The sequence below is a fragment of the Saccopteryx bilineata genome, chromosome 4 (genome assembly GCF_036850765.1).
Source record: "Saccopteryx bilineata isolate mSacBil1 chromosome 4, mSacBil1_pri_phased_curated, whole genome shotgun sequence".
Classification (NCBI taxonomy): Eukaryota; Metazoa; Chordata; class Mammalia; order Chiroptera; family Emballonuridae; genus Saccopteryx; species Saccopteryx bilineata.
Window position 1 is genome coordinate 79734378 of NC_089493.1, and position 19506 is coordinate 79753883.

The 19506-nt window shown below is 41.4% G+C and overlaps 1 protein-coding gene across 19 annotated transcripts in view; it reads right to left on the minus strand.

Moving 5' to 3' along the window:
- The window catches only part of MGA (MAX dimerization protein MGA), a 196763-nt gene that overhangs the window by 121508 nt on the left and 55749 nt on the right, over positions 1-19506 (minus strand). For 16 of the 19 annotated variants that reach the window (XM_066276990.1, XM_066276986.1, XM_066276985.1 and 13 more), the window contains exon 2: positions 14554-14601. The gene's annotated coding sequence lies outside the window, so the exon portion shown is untranslated. Of the gene's footprint in view, positions 1-6220; positions 6312-7384; positions 7725-7750; positions 7837-14553; positions 14602-19506 lie in introns of those variants that run through there. The other 3 variants (XM_066276980.1, XM_066276981.1, XM_066276982.1) reach the window with 3 other exon arrangements.

The following is a 19506-nucleotide window of genomic DNA, read 5'->3' on the forward strand; positions in this document are numbered from 1 at the left end:
GAGTTGACTAACTTACGACCTCGGTTACAGAACAAATTAAACTCGTATCTCAAGGTACCAGTGTATTTAAAAAGTAATTCAGGCCTGACCAGGTGGTGGCACAGTGGACAAAACATCAGACTGGGACACAAGAGGACCCAGGTTAGAAACCTCGAGGTCACCGGCTTGAGCCCGGGCTCATTTGGTTTGAGTAGGGCTCACAGGCTTGAGCCCAGGGTAGCTGGCTCAAGCAAGGGTTCATTGGCTTAGCTGGAGTCCCCCCAATCAAGGCATGTATGAGACACAATCATGAACTACTAAAGTGGCACAACTATTAGTTAATGCTTCTAATCTCTCTCCCTTCCTCTGTATGTGTATGTGTTTGTGTGTCTCTCTCTCTGAAAATAAAAAAAGAGTTCTAAATAAAAAAAGGTAAACCAGTTAATTCTTAAAAGTTATAACCAAAAACACAACATGTATTGTATTATTCCACTGACATAAAATGTCCAGAATAAGCAACTCCATAGACAGAAAGTAAACTCGTGATTGCCAGTGAGAAAGAGGGATAATTGGAACCATTGCTAATAGAAGAGGGCAGGTAATGATAATGTTCAGGAAATAAAAACAACTCAAGTGTCTCTGTTAAAATGGTGTATTTTATGCTATGTAAACTATATCTCAATAAAAAGTTAAGAAATCTGAGTTTGTTAAATCCAAATTAACTGATGTGCTAAATTACCTAGATTATCACTTCCAATTAGCCTTTACACAAAAAAAGGAAGATGCTACATTATTACTACCAATGTAAATGGGTAATTCTGAATAATCAAATTCAGCACTTATCAGTGCTCCTCATTTTAATTAAAAAGTCTAATTTTACCTTTCATCAGAGCTACTGGACAGCATCTGAATTTTATCTCTTCTTACAGGACTGGCCACATCAACACAAACACCCACAGACAAGGAAGGAAAGAAAGGAGGGGAGGAAGAACTCCAAAACTTAAAATATTCTCTAGCCTAAGGATAACAGATACAAGTAAAAATCAAGACCTCACTAAGGCTAGCTATTGTTTCCTATTATGACTAAATATAGAAGTAGAAAACCACTTCCTAACACTAAAAGCACTAATACCCAAGAAAAGTGAAAAAAGAAGCACTCCTCTGATATGAAGTCTATTTTTAAGAAATAAGGGAGATGGCCTTGGTTGGTTAGCTCGGTAGGTTAAGAGCATCATCCTGAAACAATAAGGTTTCACGTCCGATGCCAGGTCAGGGCACACACAGGAAGCAATAATGAATGTATGACTGAAAGGAACAATAAACGAATGCTTCCTTTCCCCTCCCCTCTCTCTCTCTTCCTCTCTCTGTCTCTTAAAAAAAAAAAAAAAAATTAAGCCATAGCCAGATAGCTCAGCTGCTTGAAGCATTGTCCCAAGCGCAAAGGTTACTACTAGCTTGATGCCCCAGTCAGGGCACATACAGGAGGAGCTTAATGTTCCTGTCTCTCTCAAAAAATAAAAATAATAAAAATAAATAAATAAGGAAGATGATGTTCACAAACAACAGCTCTAATAAAGAGTTAATATCCAAAATATATAAAGAACTCACTAAGTTCAGCAACAAACGAGCACAAAAATTCAATTATAAAATGGGGAGGAGGCCTAACCTGTGGTGGCGCAGTGGATAAAGCATCGACCTGGAAACGCTGAGGTCGCAGGTTCAAAACCCTGGGCTTGCCTGGTCAAGGCACATATGGGAGTTGATGCTTCCTGCTCCTCCCTCCCCCTTCTCTCTCTCTCTCACTCTCTCTCCTTTCTAAAAAAAAATTTTTTAAATGGGGAGGAGACCTGAACAGACACTTCTCCTAAGAAGATAAATGACCAACAGATATATTAAAAGATGCTCATCTTCACTAGCTATTAGAGAAATGCAAATCAAATCTACAATGAGATACCACCTTGCACCTGTTATACTGGCTGTTATCAACAAGACAGGTGATAACAAGTGTTGGAAATACTGTGGAGGAAAAGGAACCCTCAATTCACTGCTGGTGGACATATATACTGGTATAGTCATTATGGAAGAAAGTATGGTGGTACCTCAAAAAATTAAGAATAGAATTACCGTATGACCCAGCAATCCCTTTACTAGGTATCTACCCAAAAACTTGAAAACACTGGTACACAAAGAAACATGCAGCCCATGTTCATCAAAGCATTGTTCATGATGGCCAAGACATGGAAACATGGTGGCCAAGATATGTTGTTCCTCCAGAGAGAGCTAAATAAAGATGTGGTACATAGATACAATAGAATACTACTCAGCAATAAGAAATGATAGACTGCCGTTTACAACAACATGGATGGACCTTGAAAACATTATACTAAGTAAAATAAGTAAATAAGAAAAAGCTAAGAACTATATGATTTCACACATAAGTGGGATATAAAACTGAGACTCATGGACACAGATAAAGCTGAAGAGTTAACAGAACAGGCCAACAATATATGGTGACAATGAGTTGACAAAAAAAGAAAGTTTAGGGTGATTCTTTACAAAAGCTGCCTCAGGTTTAAAACAATTTGGTTCTTTAGATTACTAAAACAAGTTTTAGCAACACCTATGAGATATTCATAAAACAAAATTTAAACACTTTGAAGTCACAGGTAAGGTGACTTTGTCAAAAGAGGAAAGCTTAGAGAACTCAAGTTTTGTTACATATCACCAATTATTTTTGTGAGCAATTATGCAAAACACTTTTATGTACACTTAAATGATTGTTAACAAAGACCTACTCCCCCCAAAATTTTAGCTATTCCAAACCTGTCAGTACATTAAAAGGTTCAGAATTTCTTAAAAATTATCTTCTACAATACAAAAGCTTGGTTTTCAGACCATAACAGGTAGAACCAGGACAAAAAGTTTTACTCAATGCTTTAAAAATCACTATCTTTTAAAATTTAACCTATAAAATGTCAAAATTCAACTGACAGAAATCAAGTTTAGTGTTACAGACTACACTGAAGTAAATTTTATGCTAACTTTGCATATACACATTTCAGATTTTCTTTTCACCTAAAAAAATTAAGTGCAGGAAGTCAACCTGCCTTATTTGAACTCTGTAAACAAGAATCTAATTCAACAACATAAAAATATATACTGAACAGTAAAATTAGAACTTTCAGATTATGATATATACAGATCTTTTAAGAATCCTCTCTCAAGTTATTCCATGAGTTGATCAAAACATATAAAACTAAAGATCTAATTTATGGACCTGTGGTGGCGCAGTGGATAAAGCGTCAACCTGGAAACACTGAGGTTGCCGGTTCGAAACCCTGGGCTTGCCTGGTCAAGGCGCATATGGGAGTTGATGCTTCCTGCTCCTCTCCCCTTCTCTCTCTCTCTCTCTCTCCTCTCTATAATGAATAAATAAAAAAATCTAAAGATCTAATTTATGACCAAAACAATCTCTAACTTAAGCCATACCTCCCTACTGGTTTAGGAACAAGAAATCAAATTCTTATTTCACATCAATCTTGAGGTACAGATTTTATTTCACTGTAAGAATATGGCTATGCTTTTGAGACACAACACTGGATTATCTAATCAAATAATAGTCAACTGGCCTGACCAGGCAGTGGCGCAGTGAATAGAGCGTCGAACTGGGATGCCGAGGACCCAGGTTCGAGACCCCGAGGTGCCAGCTTGAACGTGGGCTCATCTGGTTTGAGCAAAAGCTCACCAACTTGGACCCAAGGCTGCTGGCTCGAGCAAGGGGTTACTCGATCTGCTGAAGGCCCATGGTCAAGGCACATATGAGAAAGCAATCAATGAACAACTATGTGTCGCAATGCGCAACGAAAAACTAATGATTGATGCTTCTCATCTCTCCATTCCTGTCTGTCCCTGTCTATCCCTCTCTTTGACTCTCTCTGTCTCTGTTAAAAAAAAATAGTCAACTGACCATATTCAGGTGTTTCAGACACACAATAAATACCACTCTAAAAGCTAAGACCACTCTAATTGGAAAAACCCACTGTACTTTAGGAAGAGGTAAAGAAATATTCCTAATAAGTGTCTAAAAATACTCTGTATTTGACTCTCTAAAAGCTTTAAAAGACCAGTCTTGGTACATATATAATTCAACATTTAAAAAATCCTGCCTGACTTGTGGGGTGGCACAGTGGATCAAGTGTTGACCTGGAACTGGTTGACCTGAGGTAGCCAGTTCAAAACCCTGGCTTCCCTCCTTCCTCTGTCTCTCCCTCCCAACCTAAAATGAATAAATAAAATCTTAAAAAAAAAAAAAACAACTCAGTTCAGCTTTTCAAGAGCAACCTTTTATCTGCATAAAATAACTATAATAATGAGCTAAGGAAATGTTTAGTTGCAAACATATATGTAACACTCTGAAAATGTCAGAGAGAGCAGACAGAGGCTTTCACAAAGACTGTTTTGAGGTAAGTAATGTGGCCAGTTTCATAAACAAACTGTTACAATTTCAGAGTTCCTATTCTAAATGTATTTTCACCAATGACCTCTTTGGTAAGTATTTACTAAAGTGGGTGACCCTCATCCAACTTACAAAACACACTATTTAGTTTACTCAGTAGTTACCTAATTGAATGACTCAGATACTGTACCAAAAAATAATAATAAAAGCAAAATTCGAAACCAGTATCACTGCTTTAAAAACACAAAATATGCCTGACCAGGCAGTGGCGCAGTGGATAGAGCGTCGGACTGGGATGCGGAGGACCCAGGTTCGAGACCCCGAGGTTGCCAGCCTGAGCACGGGCTCATCTGGTTTGAGCAAAAGCTCATCAGCTTGGACCCAAGGTCGCTGGCTCGAGCAAGGGGTTACTCAGTCTGCTGAAGGCCTGCGGTCAGGGCACATACGAGAAAGCAATCAATGAACAACAAATATGTCACAACGAAAAACTGGCCCTGGCTGGTTGGCTCAGTGGTAGAGCGTCAGCCTGGCGTGCGGGAGTCCTGGGTTCGATTCCCAGCCAGGGCACACAGAAGCGCCCATCTGTTTCTCCATCCCTCCCCCTCTGCTTCCTCTCTGTCTCTCTCTTCCCTTCCCGCAACCAAGGCTCCATTGGAGCAGAGATGGACCGGGCGCTGAGGATGGCTCCGTGGCCTCAGGCGCTAGAATGGCTCTGGTCACAACAGAGCGACGTCCCAGATGGGCAGAGCATCGCCCCCTGGTGGGGCGCATGCAGGAGTCTGTCTGATTGACTCCCAGTTTCCAGCTTCAGAAAAATACAAAACAAAATAAAAAGAAAAGCTGATGATCGACGCTTCTCATCTCTCTCCGTTCCTGTCTGTCTATCCCTCTCTGACTCACTCTCTGTCTCTGTTAAAAAAAAAAAACACCAAAAAACAGGAATTTGCAAAAAATAAAAATAAAAAAGCATTAAGAAAACCACAAATACTGGTAAACCCATTTTGAATATTTTCAAAGTTGCTAAAAATAACCATAACTTTTCATAACAACAAATTCATTACTGCATTGTAGGTACCAAGATGTTAGTTCCTTACTAAGATCATTCACTTCAAGAGTACAGTTAAGTTAAATTACATTTCTCAAACTGTAAGAGAATAGGTTCACTCGAATTTCAGCACTCAACAATATACACTAGAACCAGAAATTTTAAGTCTTAATACAGATTGAGAATAAACATAATCAGAAAAACGTGATAGCAAATGGTGGAAAAATCAGTGAAATAGTCCATTACCAGTTCTTGTCATTAAGTTAATATTAGTAATTAAATAAAAGGTACTTATCTATTAGTAAGCACTTATTTCAGACCAGACAATATTCTGGGCATTTTATCAACACATTCCTAATAATGTGAATTCCAAAAGACTACCTCTAGCACTTTAGGTTTTACGGTCCAAAGTCACATTTGTTTAAGATCTCACTCACCATATACCATTCCGTTAATGCTGGCTTCAAGAACATTTCTTTAATCCTAGAAATGGTCCCTAACTACAAGTCGGGGTTAGCCTATTCTCAGGTCCCTAGCCATTGCATAAGAATTTGGAGAACTTTCATGGCAGAAATGGACAGTAATCAAACAGCCACCCTGCCTTGAAGTATAGCAAAGGTATCCAGGGCACTGAACTTCCTCAACTTCTAAGCATGTGTTTTCGGTTAAGCGAACCTAACCCAATTAACCGCTGGAAAACAACTCTATGGCGTCTAGAAACACTAACGCCGATCCCATACCCGTGGAAACGGAACAGCCTCCTGCCAGCCCCAGGGAAGAACAGTCGCCGTCGATTATAAAGGGCCCACAATCACCGCTTTTCGACTGCCGAGGCCCGCTGGCCAAAAACCACGTGAGAAGATGCCGCAAAGAAAGCTCTTCCGGGGAACAGCAGTTCCGACAGATCACGTGCAGCCGGCCGGAACCCGCGGATCAATCCGAGGAACCCAGTCGCATTCAGTTACCGTGGAGACTAGAGAACAAGCAACCCGTCCCTCCCACGCCAGCCCCCTTCCCACCAGCCGTTATGCCGCCTCTAGCCACTTTCCCTGCAGCTTAGCCGCGGCGTCGTGCCCAAAAGGTAAAGGCAGGGCAGGCAGCGTTTGCCAGGAACTTCGCCGCAGACGCCTGTGGAGCTTTACAACATGCACGGGCAGCGCGCAGGTGGGCTGGAGAGTTCCCTCCATCCACGTGTCTGCTCCCGCGACGTGAATCCTGGGGGAGTGGTCTTCCCTTACAAGATTACTTTGGTTACTCACTGTGTTCTGCCATCAATAATCCCTCCTTTCAGACTTTCAGTCCTCCCTGCTTCCACCCTAGCTAGATGGAGGCATCCCCGAGGTTCCAAAAGGAAAGCAAAAATCTTCAAAGGAGGACGTTATTCTCCGCTTGTTTTGAAAGATCCCTAACTTCTCCATAATCTTAGCACACAGATTCCTCAACTTTGATTACTGGTGCTCGGAGAGGTTTACTCACGCCCCTGACGCACCTACCACTGGGAACAAAGACCTATTTGACAATTTAATAGAAATGGTTCAAGGCTGCCCCACCGAGAGAAAAAGAAAATAGCACCTGCTCTTCCCACCTGTTTCCCCCGACCTCATTTCCGCACTTGCGAACCACCGGTCCTTTGTTTACCAAGTTCCCACTCCTACACAGCTCACTTCCTCACCCCTGTTTATTAAACTAGCGGTCTTTCCTCAATTCACTCGAAAGTTACATGATAGAAGAGACATTTGTACTAGTGTCAAAACACTGCAGACAGCTCCCTAGAAAAGCGACGTCAGCACCGTTTACCTCGGAGTTTTGGAACCCTGAAACGTGGGCTCTTATCTGCAAAGCGCACAAGCAAGTATATCAACTTAAAGCCCCGCTCCGGAGGGAAATTATCACGCGGATCGTACCATGCGGTACGACACCCCACGCACGCGAGCGCAGGACCGCGCCAAGGGCGCTTCTCACCCCGCCCGCCTCGTGGCCGCTCTCTGGCGTCGATGTTCCCAGTTAATTCGCTGCGTGACGCGGAAGTAAGGCCGGGGACGCGCGCGAGGTGACATGCGCAGCCTCGCTCGGGGAAGAGGGGGGAGACCGAAGGCGCGCGCCAAAGACGGCCCCGCGCAAGGCCGGGCCGGGCCTGGCCCCAGCGTGCGAAGATCGCTCAGCCGAACGCTCCTCACGCCGTTCAAAAACACAAGAGCTTCAAACTCTCAAAATAACTCCAATCGGGCTAGTACTAATGCAACACCTCCCAATCCAGGCCCGAGAGTTACCGTGCGGGGCGTGGCCGGCCTCACCCGGAGTCCTTCACATCCCGCTGGGGGCGGGTTATTCTGTTCGGTTCGCACACCGTGTGTCCGCTCCAGCTGAAGAGCCTGCGCGCGCACGGAACGTCCACGTCACCGCGCACGCGCTCCTGCCCGCTCGGACCCCGCCGCGCATGCGCAAACTGGGGCACGAGCAGCACCTCCCTCACCCCTCCCCCAACAACAGGAGGCCAAACGGCCCCATAGCAGCGACAAGACCCTTGGGACCCGCCCCTGGAGCTGAAACCGCTGCCTTTCCGGGTCCCAGCAACGGAAATAAGATTCCTGAAGCTTCCAGAATCAAGAAAGACGAGGAAGGAGAGAGGCTCCCCAACTCCCTCAGCCTCGCACACGAAGCCTTCGAGAAAACCGTGAAACCTTCGCCCGCGGGCTTCCTCAACTGTGCCTTCCACCGGCTCCCTAAGGCTCCTGCCGGCCCCGCCCCTACCGCGCCCAGCCCCACCCACAGGGGATTCGCAGCCCCCAGGGATTCTCAAGCCCTTCAAATGATTTCGAGGTCTTCCTCCCAATGCGCTGTGGGCTTGGATCAGCCAGAACGTCGGGAAACTTTGAAGAAAAAACCTTGAAAAAAACGAATGGTCGAGTATGCAATAACCATGAACCAAGAACACTAGGACAGTAGGAGAAGGAAAACCTCACTGCCGAATGGGAAGGGATGAAGACTTGTTAATAACTTGCCTGATTAAGAGAAAGATGTCCTGGTAAAAGTTAATACTTGGAGAATGAGAATTTTGCACTGTACTGAGTTTTAATGCCTTGATTTTATGTTTTCAATTGTTCAAGCTATTTAAGCTATTAGGTGCAAAGAAAAATTACCGAATATCTGTGTCAGGCAGTTGCTGAACTAAGTGAACACAGTATTTCTCCCAAACATCAGAAATTATCTTTCTCTTCTTCCCTATTCCGAACCAGCTGATTTTCCTCTGTGCTAACATAACACTCCAGTAAAAAGGGAGAGCTATTTAAAGTGAGAAAAGAGGCAAAATAGAACTAGTAAGAGAGCAGATGTTGTGGTCAATGTTAAACTTTTCTTTCACTCTCTTAATTAAACGAATTAGTAGGTACAGTACTGAGAAACTATGTGCTAGATGACTAAATATAAAGTTCTATGGAGGAGAATGAGGGAGGTTGAAAGAAAGGAGCCAAGAGGAGGAAGCTTATCCAACAGGACTGATCTGAGTTAAGACTCTAGGCATATTAGGAAGGGTCTTCTCTTTCTTCATTCTGCTTTCCTCAGAGGATATGCCATGGGAAGAAATTGCTGGAATCAGTATACTAGAAAATGTGTAAGCTAAAGTTTGCAGACTTCTGAGGCTGACCTGAACACCTCCATTCAGGCACTGTCAACAAGAACACTAGGAGTGCAACAAATCCTAGGCAAAATTGAAAAGTGACTCGATACCTTCCTCCTCTTCCCTGACCCCAAAAACCTCTTTCCTACAAGCTGCCCAGTCAGAATTTCCCACCTCACCTCATCCAAGAATGTGTTCCTTTCAAGAGTCTAATGTTTTGTCATACGAAATTTCCACTTTGAGTCAAAAATGAAATTTGTGTTGACTTAGCATTAAAACACCTGATGCTAAAGTATAAATGACTGATGACTGCTTAACAATCATGCCTAGTGGTAGCTGGATCCTGAAAGACAAGTTAACACAAATAATATCCCTAATTGAAGAATCTATGAGGACAGCTTAGTGGGGAGGGAGAGGGGAGTTTTTCTTTTGCTACACTTTCCCTATACCAGGCAAACATAGTATGAAATACCAGATACTTTAAAAAAACAAATTTTCAAGATTAGGCACTGGATCTCTTGGTGGGAGAGGTAAACTTTGTTTCAAATTGGGGTCTGCCTAACTTCTAAATATCTAGAGATGTACTATCAGGACTCTTGAGAGTTGATAACTGTTTTTATGTAGCTGATCTAAAAATAATTATATGCCACACCACATCAGTGGCCCAATTTTGGTTTAACATCCAGCTAGTACCAAGTAACCCCTTCTTGTTTGCCTTTTTTTTTTTTAGTTGATTTTAGAGAAACATAGGGGAGGTACAGGAAGCATCAATTCATAGTAGTTGCTTCTCCCATGTGCCTTGACCAGGCAAGTTTGCGGTCTCAAACCAGCAACCTCAGTAGTCCAGGTCGAGGCTCCATCCACTGCCCCACCACAGGTCAGGCTTTTTCAAGTAACTTCTTAAATGGTTACATTTAACTTTTATTGCAGCATTTCTCAAACTGGGGTCCTTGGTTGTATTTTCTTTTTAACTTGGCTATATCAAAATGTCTTCCTTTAAAATACATCCTTATATAACCCAAGTTTTAAAAATACTAAACTGCTACAATTGACACTCCTCAGGTTTACCTTGCTACCAGAATTCTCTTAAATTATCACAGCTTACCTTGTTCATCCAGCTTAACACAAAAATCATTCCTTTGGTTTTTCTTGAATTTTCAAAGAGATTTAACTTTAGTTAAATTAGGTGGATAGAAACAGAGAATGCCTGGAATATAAACAGTCTGGCCTAGAAAGTACACAGTTTTGATTCAAGATTGTTCAATTGTTCTATAAACATATATGCCCCATCCTATTTACATGTACATTTTTCCTATTTAACAAATATTGAAGTGCCTTGTATATGCTGAGGATAGAGGAAAGGCTGGCACCTCATGCACTGTTCAGATGTCTACACTATAACTCAAAAGAAGTGGCACACCTTAACAAAATCCACTAACAAGACAAACTATATTCCTTATCCAATCTTTTCATATTCCACCTTCTCAGTTCAGATTTCTACTAAAACATACCTCTTTCAAATAACTAAAAGAGAAATGACCTCACTCTTCAGATGAAACCATTACCACCCCTCAAAATCCCTAGGTTGTGGTCTTGTTTACAATATCTTAATTCAAACAATAAGACCACTCTTAGAATAAGAGCTACAAATATAGACTGGGTTACAAAAAAAGCTTGTTTTTACACAAAGTCCTTCATTGGCCATAAAAACTTGTGTGCTAGCCCTGGCCGGTTGGCTCAGCAGTGGAGCATCGGCCTGGCGTGCGGAGGACCCAGGTTTGATTCCCGGCCAGGGCACACGGGAGAAGCGCCCATTTGCTTCTCTGCCCCTCCGCCGCGCCTTCCTCTCTGTCTCTCTCTTCCCCTCCCGCAGCCAAGGCTCCATTGGAGCGGAGATGGCCTGGGCGCTGGGGATGGCTCTGTGGCCTCTGCCTCAGGTGCTAGAGTGGCTCTGGTCCCGACATGGCCATGCCCAGGATGGGCAGAGCATTGCCCCCTGGTGGGCAGAGCATCGCCCCATGGTGGGCGTGCCGGGTGGATCCCGGTCGGGCGCATGCGGGAGTCTGACTGTCTCTCCCTGTTTCCAGCTTCAAAAAATGCAAAAAAAAAAAAAACTTGTGTGCTAGGCAGAGGGCAAAAAAGAGGGAGTCATACTCCATTCTTGCCTACCATTTAGTCCTTGCTCCTAAAACCAACTCATGTCGAGGAACAAAGTATTATTAACTCCAGTATCCAAAAAATTGGACTAAGGAATTTAAAATTACAAGAGTCCTGACCTCAAAGAACTAATCCACCCAATGAAGAGTGTCAGTTTCTAAATCAGATAGTAGGCTATTAAAAACATGTTTTTGAAAATGTCTGCTAAGAAGGATGAAAAAGAGGATAGATTTGATGGAATGTTATCAATATCCATTAAGAAATATCATTCCCTCTTGCTGCCCATAGCTCAAGCCTGAACAATCATGTTCCTTACATTTTGCCTAAGATCTTCCTAGATGCCTCAAACTTAACTCTTCATGCCTAAGCTTACATGTAACTACAAGAAACTTTCCTTAAGCCCCAACATCAGTTAAGGTCTCCCTGTTGTTATATGCTCTCATTGTATTTCTTTTTTTTTTTTTTTTTTTTTTTTTTTACCCTGTATTTCTTTACAGCACCTACCACAACAGTAATTATTTTTTTGTTTTTTTGTTTGTTTTTTTGTGACAGGGACAGAAACAGAGAGAGGGACAGACAGGAAGGGAGAGAGATGAGAAGCATCAATTCTTTGTTGTAGCACGTTAGTTGTTCATTGATTGCTTTCTCATATGTGCCTTGACCAGGGGACTACAGCAGACCGAGTAACCCCTTGCTCAAGCCAGCAACCTTGGGCTCAAGCTGGTAAGCTTGCTCAAACCAGATGAGCCCGTGCTCAAGCTGGCAACCTCGGGGTCTCAAACCTGGGTCCTCCACGTCTCAGTCCAACACTATCCATTGCACCACCACCTGATCAGGCCACAACAGTAATTATTTTTAAACCTATGTATTAATGAACATCTTGCCCACTAGACTGTTAGCTCCACTCTATTTCAGTGCCTAGCACCATATTTCAGTGCCTAGAAGAGAGCAGACACATAATATTTGTTAAATGACTATGAAACCACAAGTTCCAGTTTTCCAGGCAAATCCAAATGTCAACAATGATTTAATGTCCAACAATATGAGATTTGGAAAACAGGATCATAATACATTTAACTATCCTCATATTATATAAGCAAGTAAGTATCTAGCTTTGGCCAACATTCCCCACAGGGGTGCAGTCATAATTAGGAAAAACTAGTACCACTGACTCTTATCCCACATTATTTCTCCTTGGAGAAATGGATAAATATTACTGACAGGGCAGATGCTTTCAAAGATAAGAATTTTAATTTTCTAGGAAAATCTAATTACTTATTGACAGCTGCCTGAATATTTACCTAGAAAAATCAAAAAAGGGAAATAGATTCTCAATGTTGAAAGAAATGTTATGATTCTATAATTTACCATCTGGTAATAAAAGCAACAAGTTTGTAATGGAGACTGCTACTTGCATATACTCATCTATAATAAAAAAATTAGTAAATACTATCTTCAAAGACATCTTAGTTAACAGTGAGTTTGTTTTACTAAGATCTACAGGGAAAATGTTGAATCAATAAGATAAATGAAGTTCAGAAAGTTAAGTTTCAGCAGGATTACAAAATAAAAAATAATAGGTCTCGGCTCTGGCTGGTTGGCTCAGCGGTAGAGCACAGGTCCGGCGTGTGGAAGTCCTGGGTTCGATTCCTGACCAGGGCACACAGGAGAAGCGCCCATCTGCTTCTCCACCCTCCCCCCTCTCCTTCCTCTCTATCTCTCTCTTCCCCTGCAGCCGAGGCTCCACTGGAGCAAAGTTGGCCCAGGCACTGAGGACGGCTCCATGGCCTCTGCTCAGGCACTTGAATGGCTCCAGCTGCAACGCTGCAACACCCCAGATGGGCAGAGCATCGCACTGCCAGGTGGATCCCGGTTGGGTGCATGCGGAAGTCTGACTGCCTCCCTGCTTCTAACTTCAGAAAAATACCAAAAAAATAAAATAAAAACATAAAAAAATAATAGGTCTAAAATATAGATAAATAAAAGTTTTCAATGTACTACTAAGCCCTTAGGAGAAATGTCTCATCTAAGAAAGCATACAAGGAAGAACAGAAATGTTTCCCTAACTAAGCTTAAAGATGCAGAGAAATTTAAAACACACATGAGAACATATAAAAACAGAAACTAGATACTGGCCAAAGAAGATGACTAGGAGACAGTAAGTAAAGTGCAAGACTGGAATCAGGCAAAGAAAAAAAAATCAAGAAGCCTATGACAGAAAAATACACTGAAAATGTATCTGCTAATACATATTAAAGAAGCCATGCTTGCTTTACATGAAGGGCACCACTGTAACATGGAAATAAATTACGATGGTCAACACAGCAGTTCCTAGATAACTGGGACATCACAGACCAATAAAACTTCCCCCAAAAAAAATTCAGATGAACATCATAGACCAAATTTTTATCTTGCACAGTATATACCACACCTACTATTACCATTCTTTCTTAAAATAATGGGTATTTTGAGACCAGAAATCTTGAGAAAACATACCTCATAATAACATTCTTTTATTTTGAATACATTTAGATAAATAAAAAATTTATGACATTGTTCTTATTTTGTGCTATACCATGAAATTTTAGCAGCCGGTATTTAGAAATGACTGCTAGCCATATTGCAGGCTCCTGGATAGCTAAGATTTGGTCTTCTGAGAAAAAATAACATACAACAAGCCTGGGATGGGGTTAAGTCACCTTGCCAAAAAGTCAAGAGTCAGCCTCTTCTCATCAGTGGAGAAGAGGATGTTAGTCAAGAGACAATTCAATCCAGACTAAAGGACAGCAACATGACTAGCAAGCTACTTTGAATGTCCATGCTTAGGGGGCAGGGGTCGTACTGAGAACAGGATGATAGCTTTTGCACTGTGGCAAGATCCTAGAACCTTGGAAAAGCTACATGAGAATCTAGTGAAACCAAGAACTAAGGTCAGACTCAGCGAACCACCTAACCAATCACAGCAGGCTTAAAAACACTGTGGAATACATAGTGGCTCAAGGCAGCAAAGGAAGAGGCAGATCTTAGTTTAAGCTAGGCTTTCAGCACATCAGACAAGGAGAAACTTGAGGAGTGGGGTACTTGTTTTATCTGAAAAGTAGACCTAATGGTATTTTCCCCCCAAAAAAACCTTTATTGATTTTTAGAGCAAAGGGAGGGGGGAGAGAGATAGAGTGAAAGAGTGAAACATCAATTTGTCATTCCATTTATTTATGCATTCATTGGTTGACTCTTGCATGTTCCCTGACCAGGGCTTGGATTTTAAATATAACTGAAAAACACTGTAAAAGGATCTTTTACCTTAACAAAATGTTAGCTGTGATCTAACCACTGGAGGGCAGGGAACACCTGTTAAAGAAATAAAGAATGTAAAGATTATTCAAGCAACATGAATGTTGTGCCTTATTCAATTTATTTATATAGAGATTATAAATTGTAAAGAGTATAAGACAGGGCCAATATTTTTTGTCCCAGGATTAATTCCATCCAACATATTCTGGGTTATCTAAGCACAAGTAAAATAAATAAGGATATGATTAGTTTAATATTTAAGCACCAACTATGTGTTAGGCACTGAACCAGGGATAAAAGAATGACTTTTTTAAGTCCCTTCATGAATCTCAAGTTCTAGATTAAGAGAAAGGATAATCATGTTGCACAACTATTACTGGAAGTTTGGAAAAAGCCTCCTAGGAACACTTAGGAATGCACACAGCCTAGGGAATCTAGAAAGGTTACAAAGAAGAGGGGACTTTCGAGTTGGGTCTGGTCTGGAAGGAGAAATAAAATTAATGAGAGAAAAGGAGGGCACTGCAAGCAGCAGTTATATAGTCAGTAAACAACTAAAATAAATTATCCAGAATTAGGAAATACGGCTGCCTTTAGAAGAGTAAAACAGGTAAACATCAATGCAAAAGGTAAGCTTAGTACCATGTAGAAGTAGAAGTAACCTACCCTTTGAAATGTGGTTGGACACTTGGGAAATATTTACTCATCTACAATTCCATGGTGTTCATGATATATACACATTCACTCATTCAAACATTTAGATGCCTACTCAATTTAAAACATTTTTTATTGAGTTGAGAGAAACATCAACCTGTTGTTCCACCTATCTATGCATTCATTGGTTGATTCTTTTATGTGCCCTGACCGAGGAACATACCCACAACCTTGGTGTATTAGTACAACACTCTAACCAAGAGAGCTACCCAGCCAGTCCCTCAACTTAAAACATGTTAAACCCATACATTTAATTCTACCTCCACTGCTTCCAACCAACCTAGACCTAAACACAACAAACAGTTCTTACCTGGACTATTACAAGAGACCTTTTCCCCCCTTTTTTTGCAAATGATTCTTTATTATTATTATTTCACAACTACCTTTATTTAACAATGTGTTTTTTAATTTAAATTTTATTTTTTAATTAGTTTACATTCAATATTATTATGTATTAGTTTCAGGTGTACAATATAGTAGTTAGATAATCATATACTTTACATAGTGATCCCCCTGATATTTCCACTACCCACCCAGCAACATACATACTTACTACAATACTATTGACTACACTCACTAGTTTGTACTTTACATCACCATGCTTATTTTGTAACTACCAATTTGTACTTCTTAATCCCTTCACTTTTTTTATCCAGTCCTCTAACCCTCCTCCCCTCTATAGACCATCAGTCTATTCTCTGTATCTATGAGTCTGCTTTAGATTCCACATTTAAGTGAAATCATACAGTATTTGTTTTTCTTTGACTGATTTATTTCACTTAGCCTAATACCCTCTAGGTCCATCCATGCTGTTGCAAATACTAAGATTCCATTCTTTCTTATGGCCAACTAATATTCCATTGTATATATGTACCACAGCATTTTTATCCACGCATCTGTTGATGGGCACTTGGGTTGCTTCTATATCTTGACTATTGTAAATAACACTGCAATGAACATAGGGGTGTATATATTCTTTTTAATTAGTGTTTTAGCTATCTTTGAATATACACGAGAAGTGAATTACTGAACCATAAAGCAGTTATATTTTTAATTTTTTGAGGAATCTCCATAGTTTTCCATAGTGGCTGCACCAATCTGCACTCCCACCAACAATGCATAAGAGTTGCAATAGAGTTTAATTTTTCCATTGATTTGAGGGAGGGAGGGAAAAGCAAAGGGAGAGAGGAGGGAGAAAAAGAGAGGGAGATTGAGGGGGAGAGGGAGATTGAGGGGGAGAGGGAGATTGAGGGGAAGAGAGAGAGAAAGACATTAACTCACTATTCTATTTAGTTGTATACTCACTGATTGCTTCTCATACGTGCACTGACCAGGGATCGAACCCACAACCTCACAACCTCGGCACACTGAGATGATGCTTTACTCACTGAGCTACCCAGCCAGGGCTGCAATAGATTTTTATTTTTATTTTTTATTGTTTTTTCTTTGGTAACAGACAGAGAGAAGGACAGATAGGGACAGACAAAAAGGAAGAGAGATGAAAAGCATCAATTCTTCACTGGGGCATATTAGTTATTCGTTGATTGCTTTCTCATATGTGCCTTGACTGTGGGGTTAGAGCAGAGCGAGTGACCCCTTGCTCAAACCAGTGACTGTGGCTCAAGCCAGAGACATTGGGCTTCAAGCCAGCAATTTTTGGGCTCAAGCCAGAGACCTTGGGGTTTCAAACCTGGGTCCTCTGTGTCCCAGTCTGACACTCTATCCACTGTGCCACTGCCTGGTCAGGCTGCAGTAGATTCTTAACTTGATCTCTAGGCATTCATTCTAGCTCCTCTCTAATCCATTCCCTACATAGCATCAAATAAGCCTTTCTAAACAAATCAGTCCATACCATCTCTGCCATTTATAATCTTCCATTAGCTTCTCGTTTAATACAGAATAAAATCCAAACTCAATATATGGCCTAAGATCTCTGCATTTACATCATTCTCCACATAACCTACCTTATTCCAGGTACAATAACCTTTTAGTCAAATTCTCCAAACCCTTTCCTACCTCAGGGCCCTTTTACTAGCTTTTCTTTTTGCCTGAACTGCTTCCAGTCCTCATAAATCTTTACCTAGTTAGCATCTATTCTTTTAATCCACTTCCTCAGCAATGCTATCCCTACCTGCTAATCTAAACTCTCTCTGATAGTACCCTGTTCTGTTATTTCATAACATTTGTCAATATGTATAATTATTTATTCACAACCATTTCATATCTATTCATCACAAATAATAAAAGCTAACACTTAACTGAGCATTTTACACATTTTAATTCATTTCATCCTAATAACCAGAGAAGCAGGCACAATTTATTTCACCAATGAAACTGAGTTAGAGAGAAGTAATTTGCTAAGTCATAAAGCAGTAAGAATCAAAATTTGAATCCAAAGTTCACATTTTTAATCACTATGCTTTAGAGGGCCGAGTATGTCTCGGCCCTCTAACTTTGAGAGGGCCAAGTATGTCTATTCTGTATATCACTATATATGTAAGCCTGCTACTAAAAAAAAATAAAGCAGGCATTCACATATTTGCAAAGTGAATAAATTAATAAATAATTAATATGAAAATGAATAGATTTATAGGCATGAGAGGGATAAGAATAAAAAGAGATTAGAAACAATGATAGCGATGCTGCTTTTGGACATGCTGAATTAGAGGCATTCAAGAATGTCTTAGTTGCCTGACCAGGCGGTGGCACAGTGGATGGAGCGTCGGATTGGGATACGGAGGACCCAGGTTCGAGACTCCGAGGTCGCCAGCTTGAGCGTGGGCTCATCTGGTTTGAGCAAAGCTCACCAGCTTGGACCCAAGGTTGGGGGCTCGAGCAAGGGGTTACTCAGTCTGCTGAAGGCCCACGGTCAAGGCACATATGAGAAAGCAATCAATGAACAACTAAGGTCTCGCAACGAAAAACTGATGATTGATGCTTTTTATCTCCGTTCCTGTCTGTCTGTCCCTATCTATCCCTCTCCCTGACTCTCTCTGTCTCTGTAAAAAAGAAAAAAGAATGTCTTAGGTCACAACTTCTTAGAAGATCACATACTTCAAAGGAGTCCATGGAGAGGCCTCTAGAATAGTGTTTTACAACCAGTGTGCCCTGAGACATGGTCAAGTGTGCCATGGAGAAATTAAACATGGGTCCCCAAACTACGGCCTGCGTGCCGGATATGGCCCGCGGAGGCTATTTATCCGGGCCACCGCCAGCCGCCTCCCTCTGAACGTAAACATTCCCCTCACAATCCCTCCAGCTATCAGCGACAGGAAGAGTGGAAGCACAGGGAATGCTCACTGACCAATCACCTTCAAGGATTCATCCCGACCACTAGCAACGAACCAATAGTAGGCCGCCTCTCATCCACACCCAGGAAGGTCCCCGCTCGGGTTGCCGCTCGGGTTGCCGCGCACTTGTCATTGTGTGGCTGCGGGGAGTAGTTGAAGCTGCTACTCCTCCCCATGGTTCCAATTTCTAATCCTGGTCAGGACTGGAGGTAAATGTTGCCACCACTAGATGAAGCCTCAGCCTCAGCTGGTTATGTCTATCCTGATGGTGTATATAGTATTTGACCTTTTTCTTTTTAAAAGAGGCCTCCGCAGAGGGTGATATACAATGCATCACAATGTTATCTATATTGTATATGGCCTCCTGAAGGGTCATCTTCTTAAAGAGCTCAAATCTCTATATACACCATCAAAACAGACAGAACCAAGGTCCCTGCACCCAGCTGACCATAGGATTTGAACCCACAACCTCAGGGAGAACTCTAGTATTTATCAGAATCCTTACCTAGAAAGCAAACTTCTCAATCTGACAGTAGAGATGCTCTGAAGACTTATGATGTTACACAAGTACCCAACATTTTCTAAAATTGATTTTGTCCAGTCTCTATATAGAGTATTTGCCAAATTGATTTGAACCTACAACCTTGATGAAAGCTCCAGTATCTATTAGCGGGACTGTATATATGAAGGATGTTACATGGGGATAACATCAATGAGGGGGTTATCCTTTTTTATTTAACTTTTTTTAATAAATGTAATTTATTTAAACTTTAAATAAATTCTAACAGTTAGAGTGTCATTTTGGTTGGTGGTGTGCCCCAGGATTTTGTAAATGTAAAAAATGTGCCTCGGCTCAAAAAAGGTTGAAAATCACTGCTCTAGAAGACCCAGAAACACCTTAAAACAAAGATGCAGAGTTTCGTGTACCTATGTACTTTCCTGGGGAGAGAGGTATACCTTT